The sequence below is a fragment of the Cebus imitator genome, unplaced genomic scaffold (genome assembly GCF_001604975.1).
Source record: "Cebus imitator isolate Cc_AM_T3 unplaced genomic scaffold, Cebus_imitator-1.0 Scaffold548, whole genome shotgun sequence".
Lineage (NCBI taxonomy): Eukaryota > Metazoa > Chordata > Mammalia > Primates > Cebidae > Cebus > Cebus imitator.
This window is the reverse complement of record NW_016107863.1, coordinates 478,508-490,993: the sequence shown is the minus strand read 5'-3', so window position 1 is coordinate 490,993 and position 12,486 is coordinate 478,508. Positions and strand designations below refer to the sequence as shown.

At 43.7% G+C, this 12,486-nt stretch overlaps 1 non-coding gene across 1 annotated transcript; it reads left to right on the top strand.

Annotated features, from left to right (window-relative positions):
* Nucleotides 1–7,439: 7,439 nt before the first annotated feature.
* On the top strand, nt 7,440–7,580 carry LOC119469024. The gene has a single exon (XR_005197846.1). It is a non-coding gene; the product is annotated as a U4 spliceosomal RNA (small nuclear RNA).
* The last annotated feature ends 4,906 nt before the right edge of the window (nt 7,581–12,486 follow it).

Below are 12,486 nucleotides of genomic sequence, written 5' to 3'. Positions count from 1 at the left end.
TAGAGAGAGAAAAATTATGCTTCAGAAGAAAAACTAGTAGACTGTTGTTAGCTGTTCTTCAGAGCTTTTTTCCTACAGTTTAGACTAAATTCTAAATGCTTTATGTGTGAAAAGTCCCCAAACTGATGCTTTCCAGTCTGCTTTTAAACTGTACTCCTCATCCTAGGACTCGTTATTTACCTTATAGTATGCTGTTCACATAAATACTGACTAAAACTACAGATGACAGTACTAATGCTTTTGCCATGCAAGCCTTGGAAGCTCAACCAGGCCTGCAAGAGTAAGCTCAGACAACTGCAAAGCAGTTCCACTTTCTCACCATCCCCACTATGTCCCCTGTCGGCAGGAAGAAGCCAGAGTGATGGATGGCCTTGTCCCATCTTCATAGCCTACACCTTGAGGTTCTCAAATCATGTTAGAAGGGTCTCACATTCAATGATCAAGAAGTTAAAAATATCTAGAGCAAGATGTCCTCATAAAAAATGAAATTTTTATATAGCAGTAATTATTTTCATTTTAAGAAGAGCTTCCTCTCAATGAGTATGCATGTTATTAAAAAATTAAAAAGAAAGAAAAACTTCCCTTTCTCCCCTCCTACCCAAAGTATTTAACAAAGAACTGTCTCGGTGCAGTGGCTCACACCTGTGATCCTAGCACTTTGGGAGGCCAAGGTGGGTGGATTGCTTGAGCCCAGGAGTTCAAGACCAGCCTGGGCAACACAGTGAGTACCTGTCTTCCAAAAAATAAAAAATAAATAAGGTGGACTGCTGTCTCTACAAAAAAAATTTTTTAATATCGGCTGGGTGTGGTGGCTCACACCTGTAATCCCAGCATTTAGGGAGGCTGGGTGGACAGATCACCTGAGGTCAGGTGTTCAAGACCAGCCTGGCCGACATGGTGAAACCCCGTCTCTATTAAAAATACAAAAAATAGGCTGGGTTCGGAAGCTCATGCCTGTAATCCCAGCACTTTGGGAGGCCGAGGTGAGTGGATCACCTGAGGTCAGGAGTTTGAGACCAGCCTGGCCAAAATGGTGAAACCCCATCTATACTAAAAATATAAAAATCAGCTGGACGTGGTGGCAGGGGCTTGTAATCCCAGCTACTCAGGAGGCTGAGGCAGGAGAATTGCTTGAACCTGACAGAGTGAGACTCCATCTCAAAAAAAAAAAAAAAAAAAAAAATTAGCCAGGTGTGGTGGCACCTGCCTGTAATCCCAGCTACTTGGGAGGCTGAGGCAGGAGAATCACTTGAACCCAGGAGGCGGAAGTTGCAGTGAGCCAAGATTGTGCCACTGCACTCCCCATCTGAAAAATAATAAAAATTAGCCGGGCATGATGGTGCACCTGTAATTCCAGTTACTTCAGATGCTGAGGAAAGAGGATTGCTCCAGCACAGGAGTTTGAGGTTACAGTGAGCTGTGATAGCTCCACTGCATCCCAGCCTGGTAATAGAGCAAGACGACACTATCTCAAAAATTTTACAAACCAAAACAAAAAACCAGTAGGTGACTTTCCCTAGGTTTCACTCTTTTTAGTGAACTAGATTCAGACATTTCATGCAGTACCCTGCTTTATATTTCTTTGACTTAACTTTGGTATCAGAAAGAATCTTTGCTACCTAGAATGTACAGTGTGTGTTTCATGGCAACACTGGCTGTGTAAAATTAAAAATTTTTGGTAGCACCTAGAAACAGAAATACGAAATCATCAATGGTTAATTGTTGCTGTTTCAAAACTAAGTATAAAATTAACATGGGCTGGGCGTGGTGGCTCACACCTGTAATCTCAGTACTTTGGGAGGCTGATTGAGGCAGGTGGATCACCTAAGGTTAGGAGTTCGAGACCAGCCTGATCAACATGGTGAAACCCCATTTCTACTAAAACTACAAAATAAGTCAGGTGTGGTGGCGCATGCCTATAATCCCAGCTACTTGGGAGGCTGAGTCAGGAGAATCACTTGAACCCAGGAGGCGGAGGTTGCGATGAACAGAGATGGTGCCACTGCACTCCAGCCTGGGCAACAAGAGCAAAAGTCCATCTCCAAAAAAAAAAAAAAAATTTAGTGTGTAAGAAAGGCTATTATTTCGTGTTATTTCTTTTTATGTATTTGTTTTTAATAACAGAGATGGTGTTTCACCGTGTTGCCTGGGCTGGTCTCGAACTCCTGGGCTCAAGTGGTTCTCCTGCCTTGGCCTTCTAAGGCAATGGGAGTAAAGGCATGAGCTACTGCGCCCAGCCAAAACCAAAGTAAACCTACTGTTTTATAGAAAGAATAAAAACCTGAAGAAGCTGATTTTTGGTTGTATAATATTTTACACACTGTGGAGTTGTGGCATCTGCTAATTGAGGCAGACATGCACTGTATTTACTCCTGCCCTGTACCTGTATTCTAGATCCCTCCCTCCCCACCTCCAACAATCTACTACTTTATAGCAAGTACCATGGCTATGAGCCTATCAACCCAGACAATCCAATGAACAAGGTTAGTGTAATGCACTGGTGTGAAGTGTGAGATACAAAAGGCCCCTTTCACTCTTCATCAAAGTTCTGCTATAGAAGAAAAATGGCAGCCAAATTCTCATTCTTCTCACAAACAAAATATGCTTGTATTCTAAGTCCTTCAGAAAATTCCAATGCCTTTAGCCTTTGTATAGCTGCTTTTCCCAGGCATTACTTGGATGTAATTCATATGACCACTTCCAGCTTCTGCAGTCCCTCCACCGCCACTGCCACCTCTTCCTCCTTGACCTCCGGCTTCTCGAACTGGCTCATATAGCATCTGAATAAAATGCTCCTGGTGTTAGTTAATTTGCTGCAGTGATTGAGGACCCTCTCTACCTATCTGTTGTAGCAATGCTGAAAGCAGGAAAGGATTCTATTGATTAATTGGGTAGACATTGTTTAAAAGATGTTTCTGGCCAGGCCTGGTGGCTCATGCCTGTAATCTCAGGAATAAGTAGAAGAAATTTTTTAAATGCTCTTTAGAAAGTTTGCCATGAACAGTGTAACTTCCGTGTAAGGAAGAAATGAATGTAGTGAAGTGTTTGTAGTCATGTTAAAACAGGCTTCTGAAATATTATTTATATACGATTTTAAAAAGACGTTCTACAGATGTTACTTATGCAGTGTGTTGTGAAAAGCATTACTTCAGTGAAGGAATGTAGTTACCATACTGAAATTCACGTAAACACTCCCTGACAGGATTTATGGGAATTTCTTTGCTCTTAAGAGATTAATAAGAAATGGAATGAAGCTGGGCATGGTGGCTCACGCCTGTAATCCCAGCACTTTGGGAGGCCAAGGTGAAAGGATTGCTTGAGGTCAGGAGTTCAACACCAGCCTGGCCAAAATGGTGAAACCCGTATCTACTGAAAATACAAAAATTAGCTGGGTGTGGTGGTGCGTGCCTGTAATCGCGGCCACCTAGGAAGCTGAGGGAGGAGAATCGCTGGAACCCGGGAGGCAGAGGCCGCAGTGAGCCCAGATGGAGCCACTCCACTCCAGCCTGGGCAAGAGAGCAAGACTCTGTCTCAAAAAAAAAAAAAAAAAATTAAAAAAATTAAAAATAAGGCTAAAGCATGGTGGCTTCAGCACTTTGGAAGGCTGAGGCGGGAGGATCACTTGAGGTCAAGAGTTGGAGACCAGCCTGGACAACATAGGGAGACCCTGTTTCTACGAAAAAATAACAATAAATAAATAAAACAACCATGTCAATACCAGATCAGTAAAGCAGAGGGGACATCAAACTTCATTCCAGAGGCTAAGCCTGACTCAAATCCAGTTCAGCCGAAGCTAGGAAGCCAGTCTCCCTGGTAAGCCTCTGAATGTCATGTTAGTATCAAAAGCGCTGCGAGACATGATACCAGAGCCCCCGTGTCTTAGCTGTTGAGAAGGACCTCGTGTGTGGTGGGAACCGGGGTTTGTTATTTCCGAGATTCCACATGAAGCCCTTCCTCTACTGGGGACTCTGAAGACCGAATCCGCCTCAGTAGTCAGGACTGTGACAGGAAGGGTTTTACTCACCATTGACGCAGCCTCAAGTTGTGCCAGAGTGAGGCGGTGTCCCCTTAGATCTGTGGTGAGGAAAATGAGGTTCTCGTCCTCGTTGCAGGCGCAGCGCTGGCGGCCATAGGAGGAGCACGGAGGCGGTGGGGGCTTCTCACGGGTCCAACAAGGCAGCTCGTACGCCCTCTGCTGGTCATCTGGGGCAGCGCGGGGCCCTCGGCGCTCGCTCACTGTTAAGCGGTGGTCGCGTGCCCTCTCCTGGTTGTCTGGCTGAATTAAATTCAGTGTGCAGATTATTCAATGCACGTTTAAATTAAGATGGGGCCCGCTATCCTATGTCTTTCTCAAAAATATTAAAGGAAAAAAGAAACAGAATATGTTTTTTAAATTTAAAAAAGAAATAAAAAAATGTTAAGGGAACAATTAATTGGAATGAAATGAATGTAGATATGTTTTACAAGTTTCACAAAAATTCATTCAAAATGGTCCATTGACTTAAATTTAAAATACGAAGCTATAAAAATTCTAAAGTTATGTTAAATAACATGGAAAGTAATGTCAAACGACAACTACTTAGCCAGGTGCAGTCGCTCACACCTTAATCCCAGCACCTTGGGCAGCCAAGGTAGGAGAACTGCTTGAACCCAGGAGTTTGAGACCAGCCTGGACACCCCCCACCCCACAACCAACCCATCTCTACAAAAAATACAAAAATTAGCCTGCTCTGCCTATGAAGTAGTCATTCTTTTGTTTCTTTACTTTCTAATAAACTTGCTTTCACACACACACACAGTAGCCGGGCGTGATGGTGCACACCTGTAGTCCCAGCTACTAGGGATGACGAAATGGGAGGATCACCTGAGCCCAGGAGGTGGAGGCTGCAGTAAGCCCTGATTAGGCCACTGCACTCCAACCTGGGTGGCAGACAACTTATCGAGAGAGAGGAGAGACATAATCATCTTCTCCAGGTTATATTTGAATTAGTAAAATGTTATTGTTTCAAAAATTGTGTCAAGTTCCTGGAAGTTTGTCAATGTCCTCCCTATCCAAGATATGACCCAGTGTAATGTTATCAGTCATAATCCTGCTTATCATTTTAAATGTTGTATACCACAGAAACAACCAAATTTCCTTGCCAGTTGCATTATAATGAACTTTCATCAGACCTTAACCTTAGCCAATTTACATCTTTTGGATTGGGATTGTTTTTTGTTTTTTTGGTTTTTTGATGGAGTCCCACTCTGTTGCCCAGGCTAGAGTGCTGTGGTGTTATCTCAGCTCACTGCAACCTCCACCTCCCAGGTTCAAGCGACTCTCCTGCCTCAGCCTCCCCAGTAGCTGGGACTACAGGTGCATGCCACCACACCCGGCTAATTTTTGTATTTTCGGTAGAAACGGGGGTTTCACCATGTTGGCCAGGGTGGTCTCGAACTCCTGACCTCAAACAATCCGCCCACCTCGGCCTCCCAAAGTGCTGGGATTACAGGCATGAGCCACCTTGTCTGGTCTATTATTGTTATAGTCAGCATCTTGCTCTGTGTCTCAGGCTGGAGTACAGTGGTGCCATCATAGCTCACTGCAGCCTGGAATTTTTGGGCTCAGGCAATCCTCCTGCCTCAGCCTCCCAAGTAGCTAGGAATACAGGCACATGCCACCACACCCGGCTTTTTTTTTTTTTTTTTTTTTTTTTTTTTTTTTGGCGGGGTAGAGATGGAGCCTCACCATGTTGTCCACACTGGTTTTGAATTCCTAGGTTGAAGCATCCTCCCACCTCAGCTGCCTGAGTAATTGAGATTATACGCCACCACACCCAGCTATTGCTGGTTCTTTAACGTTCTATTTTCTGGATTTAAAGAAGCCTTTTCTCTTAAGCTAACTATATCTTATAACAATTTGGGAGACTATACTTTTATAAACAGAAATGAAATATTTATCTTTTTCTCCCTGCCCGATCCCTCCAGAATTTAGAAACTCTTATTGGATATTCTTAGTTTCATGGCAATATAGTTATTTGCACGAATTCAGTAATATCCTTACCTTGTAACAGAACATAATTGAGAAAATTGGTAATATTACTAATTCATTGACTGTAAAGTCCCATTTGAGACTGATGTACATAGGATATGACCGGACAGCGTTAAGGAACTAAGGTTGACTTTACAGAACCAATGTTCACAAACCCCTCTGTGTGACGGGGAGCCTCATACCTGAATTACAGAGTTCCAAACCTAACAAGTAAGTAGAGATGGTCACTTCCTGAAAAGACCAGAAAACAGGATATTTTGGGGACTTCAAGAAGAGAAGAATTCACCCAAATCTATAGTTACTGCAGGTGAAGTCTCATAATAGATTCTTGGCGTGGCTTCCTAGCCTCAAGAGGGGTTTTGAAGTCCAACCTGACGTTCCTTTTTTTTTTGTTTTCCTTAAATAGAGACAGGTTTCGCTATGTGGCCAGGATGGTCAAACTCTTGGGCTCATGTGATCCCCCAACCTTGCCCTCCCAAAGTGCTGGGATTACAGGTATGAGACACCTCTTTGAAAACTGGATGCTGCCATTTGGTGCATTATGTCCCATAAAGACACTTGTGAGAAAAGAAGCCAAGCATTGTCCCCCTGTTAATGTGTCTATTGTCAGTTCATTTACAGATCTTCAACCACTGGAACAAAGTTAGAAGAGGCAAGTTTTGCTCCCAAAAGTGCATGAGCAAATTGGGATATATTCATGCAATAGAATATTAATCAGCATTAGAAAGAAACAAATTAGGCTAAGCATGGTGGCTCACACCTGTAATCCCAATACTTTGGGAGGCTGAGGCAGGATTGCTTGAGTCCAAGACTTTGAGACCAGACTGGGCAACATAGTGAGACCCCATCTCTAATTAATTTTTTAAAAAAGAAAAGAAAACGAAAATCTGGAAAGCCATATTTATTATTATTATTTTTATTGTCACAGGGTCTCACTCTGTTGCCCAGACTGAAGTGCAATGGTGTGGTCATGACTCACTGCTACCTCAAACTCCTGGGCTTAAGGGATCCTGCTGCCTCTGCTTTCAAAGGTTGCTCGGACTACAGGTGTGCATGACTACGCTCAGCTAATTTTGTTTTTGTTTTTTGTAGAGACAGGGTCTCACTACGTTGCCCAGGCTGGCCTCAAACTCCTGGGCTTAAGTGATCATCCTGCCTCAACCTCCCAAAGTGCTGGGATTATAGGCATGAGCTGCCATGCCCAGCTAGTATCATTCTTTAATAAAAGGAATCAGGGCTATTTGAAGAAATGGTTGGTACTAGGGCTGGGACAGTAAATATATGAGCTAGGATAATCTCGAACTCTCAAAAAGTGTGGTCTTCAGACATCCAACAAAGGATGAAAAATTTAAAAAAGTTAAAAAGTGTTCAAGAAAAAATAGATGAAATTAATGATACAGGAGTTAAAAGCTTTGCGCAGTGGCAGTATGGCAGCCAATGAGGTTTATCCAAGGCGTGATTGCTGCTCATTGAAAACTTTTCCCAATACCCCGCCATGACGACTTGAAATATAGTCGGCATTGGCAATTTTTGACAGTCTCTACGGGGACTGAATTATTCTAAAAATAAAAATAAAAAATAAAAATAAATAAAAACTTTAAAAGGAGTTAAAAAGAAGTTATCTAGGCATGCAGTGAGAGTAAGGAAGTCCTCAGTAAGGTTTCCCTTTTAATGAAAAGCAGCCCCAAAATCATTTCTTTTCTAACAAAGAGCAGCCTATAAAATCGAGCTGCAGATAATAGATGAGCAAGCTGGGAGCTGGCACGGGTGAATGCCAGCAGCTGTGTCAATAGGAAAAGGCTACCTGGGGGCTAGGCACGTTCAACATGGCGGCTCCATCTTCCCTTTTCCTTGTCAACCACGTGTACAGTAAGGAGCAGACAACATGGCACCGGCTGAGTAGAAAATTCATTTGCATAATAAGATTAGGGTGGGGTAGCCAGCTTCTTCCTGTGCTCTGTAAATGTCACCCCGGTCCAAACAATCTTTGGGCCCTGAATAAATCAGACACTGCCTCCTCAAGCCAGTCTCTCTTTCATTCACCTATTAAACCTCTGCTCTTAACTTCACTGCATGTATGTCCACATCCTTGATTTCCTGGGCCTGAGGTGACAAACCTCGGGTGTTACCCCAGATGAACAATGTTGCTTCATTAAGTCAAAGCAAAACAGGAGCCAATGGCTGGGTACAGTAGTGCAGGCCTGTAATCCCAGCATTTTGGGAGGCTCGGGCAGTTGAATCACCTGAGGTCAGGAGTTCGAGACCAGCCTGACCAACATGGTGAAACCCCATCTCTACTAAAAACACACAAAAAAATCAACTGGGCGTGGTGGCAGGCGCCTGTAATCCCAGCTACTCAGGAGACTGAGGCAGGAGAATTGCTTGAACCTGGAAGGTGGAGGTTGCAGTGAGCCGAGACCATGCCATTGCACTCCAGCCTGGGTAACAAAAACAAAACTCCATCTCAAAACTGAAAGAAAAAAACAAAAAACAGAAGCCAATGGAAAGAGCTCCCAGTTGCCAAACCAGGCCTGAATTCCTGAGCAACAAAAGACTGCAGTATTGGATAATAACCAAAGCTTAAAGTTACTTTCCGGATGTCTGTATGTGTATAAATAAATGGATAAACCAATAGGGTTGAATAGAAATTTACTACACAAGCCAGGCATGGTGGTTCACTCCTCCAGGTGGCCCCCGCCCACAGCATGGTGTTGTAATTGTTTGAATGTGTGTCTGTTTCTTCCAGAGACCAGGAGCTCCTTGGTAACCATCCCTGAGAAGGATCCTCTCAAGGTCCTCAGAACACCAGCTAGATCTCGGCACATCACAGGTTCTCAGTAAAGCTCATCCATTGAGTGAGCAATGGGTTTGACGGGACTCTCCCAGATCTGCTCTGTGCCCACATGCACTGAGTCATATACTGAAGATACTGTGACTATATGTTCTGTTACAGCAAATTATATCGCTGACAATGCAACTCAACTGGAATAATTTGCTCAGAGACTGGAGAGGGCTTAGAATCATCCTCATTCTGCTGCTACTCATTCTACTACATTCTTATTCTGCTGCATCCTCATATTACTCCAGGGCATTCTTTCTGTAGGTGAGCACAGAAGTCCTCACTGTTTCCGTCTCACTCTGCTCAAAGGTTTCCCTTTCAAACAGTGATGACCTCCAGTCTCCCCACAGGAAGCCTGTCCTAGAGTTGGGAGGGCTATAAAAGAAAAGGTTCTGGATATAAAGGCGGGGAGTCGGGGGCGATATCCCTCAGCAGTGCAGTGCTGCCCAGTGGGATGGGGCAATTCATCATTGCAGTCATTACTGTCTTCATCACCACCACCATTACCATTATTGTCACCGTCATTTTTCACCATTTACACCACCAGAGTGGCTGCCAATAGCTAAGTGCTCTAAACAGACCTTACTGAAACTGCCCTTGCAAAAATTATGACGGTGAGAGACATAACTGATTCCATCTTGCTTCTGACCTCACAAGCTGATTGTCTTTACTCATTCCTGGGTATAGGCCAGGCTTTCCATGGAAGAAATTTAGTGTGCAGTTTAACCTTAAAACAAAGGTAATAGGAGGGGTGCTCAGAGACATGTTATTTCATTTTAATAAAAAGTGAAACCCGGCCGGACACGGTGGCTCATGCCTGTAATCCCAGCACTTTGGGAGGCTGAGGCAGGCAGATCACCCGAGGTCAGGAGTTCGAGATCAGCCTGACCAACATGGAAAAACCCTTGTCTCTAAAACAAACAAACAAACAAACAAAGATAATAATAGTCCCTTCCCAAAACTACCCCCCCCACACACACACACACTTATCTGGGGATGGAAGTCACCTTTGTAAAACTAATAAAAGACCACAAAGTTTGAATTACAGGAGGGGTCTGAATTCTGCTGAGAACTGTGCATAGATAAACGATAACTAGTCAAGCCAGGCAAGGTGGCTAGGCCTGTAATCCCAACACTTTGGGAGGCCAAGGCAGGTGGATTGCTTGACCCCAGGAGTTTGAGACCAGCCTAGACATTAATTCAGTCTTCCAAGGTTTCTCTGCGGTTCCCTTGGTCAAGAGAGTATCCATTCAGTCAGTTGGGGCCTAGAATTTTATTTTTATTTCTTGCAGTTAACCTATTACTATTATTATTATTTTTGAGACGGAGTTTCGCTCATGTTACCCAGGCTGGAGTGCAATGGCACAATCTCAGCTCACCGCAACCTCCGCCTCCTGGGTTCAGGCAATTCTCCTGACTCAGCCTCCCGAGTAGCTGGGATTACAGGCACGCACCACCATGCCCAGCTGATTTTTTGTATTTATAGTAGAGACGGGGTTTCACCATGTTGACCAGGATGGTCTCGATCTCTTGACCTCGTGATCCACCCGCCTCGGCCTCCCAAAGTGCTGGGATTACAGGCTTGAGCCCCCGCGCCCGGCCCAGCAGTTAACCTATTATTAACAATTAAATTGTAAAACTTACAATGAAATTTTTTTAAAACAAAGGTAATACCTATTTAAAACCAATCACATCTCCAGCCTGGGCAACATGGCAAAACCCCATCTCTATAAAAAACATAAAAGTTAGCTGGGTGTGGGGGCATGTGCCTGTAGTCCCAGCTACTCTGGAGGCTGAGATGAGAGGCTTGCTTGAGCCCAGGAGGTGGAGGTTACAGTGAGAGGCGATCACACGCTGTACTCCAGCCTGGGCAACACAGCCAGACCCTGTCAGAAAAATAAGATAAAATAAAACAAAACCAATCACATATAATTATCTTTTTATTTCAACCACCTGGTCAGTTTGCATAATTATTTTGATTTAATTTGAATGTGGCTATCTTCTTGAGGATGTTTATTCATGCATACCGAAGTAATGTGCCGCAGCATATCTTTTCCTATGGTATAATTCAAAAAATATATATATAAACATATATATATTAAAAACATATATAAATATATATATTTGATCTTTGTACACTGGCACAGAGCTTTTAAAACACTTAGAATTTCCTGAGTGATAGAGTGTCTTTTGTTACTCATAACAAACCTTTTTCGATTACTTGAGTTTATGCTAATGAGATGAGCCCCACTTAGAGTGGGGCTCTTAGCCTCAGGAGGGGTCTGGTCACCAGAAAGGCCAAGTGATTAGAGGGCAGGAACTTTTAGCTCTACCCACTGACCTCTGGGAAGGAGGAGGAGCTGGAGATTGAACTCTATAAAAACTGTTGAACAATGAGATTCCAAGAGCTTCCAGATTGGCAAACACATTGAGGATAGGAGGGTGATGCCTCCAGAGAGGGTGGGGAAGCTTCATACCCCTCCCAGCATAGCTTGCCCTATGCATGCTTCCCATTTGTCTGTTCTCAAGCTGTATCCTTTATAATAAGCTAGTAGGCCGGGTGCAATGGCTCATGCCCATAATCACAACATTTTGGGAGGCTGAGATGGGAGAATCTGTTGAGCCCAGGAGTTCAAGACTAGCTTGGCCAACATGGTGAGACTCCCCATTGCTACAAAAAATACTCCCCCCCCAAAAAAAAGCTAGGTGTGGTGGTATGTGGCTGCAGTCCCAGCTACCTGGGAGGCCGAGTGGGAGGAACACTTGAGCTCAGGAGGTTGAGGTTGCAGTGAGCCATGATTGTGCCATTGCACTCCAGTCTGGGTAACATCACACAGTGAGACTAAAGCAAAACAAAGCAAAAAACAACTTGTGTCCTTTATAATAAACTGGTAGGCCAGGCACAGGGGCTCATCCCTATAATCCCAACATTTGGGAGGCCGAGGGGGGAGGTCGTTTGAGGCCAGGAGTTTGAGACCAGCTTGGGCAATATCCTGACACTCGATCTCTAAAAACAAAAGTCTTTTTAAATATAATTAACCAGCAAATGTAAGTAAAAGTGTTTTCCTAAGTTCTGTGAGCCATTTTAGCAAATTATCAAATATAAGCAGGGTGTTGTAGAAACCCCCAATTTGTAGTCAGCTGGACAGAGGTATGGGTGGCCTTGGTGTCTGAAGTGGGGACAGTTTTATGGAACTGAGTCATTTAACTTGTGGGGTCTAATGCTAATCTGGCTGATTAGTGTCAGAATTGAAATGAAGTTGTCAACCAAAGAAGAATAATGAGATTGATAAATGTGGAAAGGAGAGCTTTATTTCTCACAAAGGGTTGCAGCCTCCAGGGCAGCCATTCTGAGAGGCTGGGGAGCACAGCCTGGGTCCAGAAGCCAGAAACAGACACTTCAAAGGTAGAAGAATGAGACAGGGATTTATGCTGAATGGTATGGCCAAATATACATATTCAATAAGCTATAGAAGGGGTCATGAATATTTATGAAGGTAGAAGCATGCACACACACAATTGAGCTTCATGCCTTTATAAGGAACCCATGTTCAAAAATGGTGTTGTTAGCATTATCTGAAGGTGGAGTTTTCCAGTGCTCTGACATAAAAAAGTG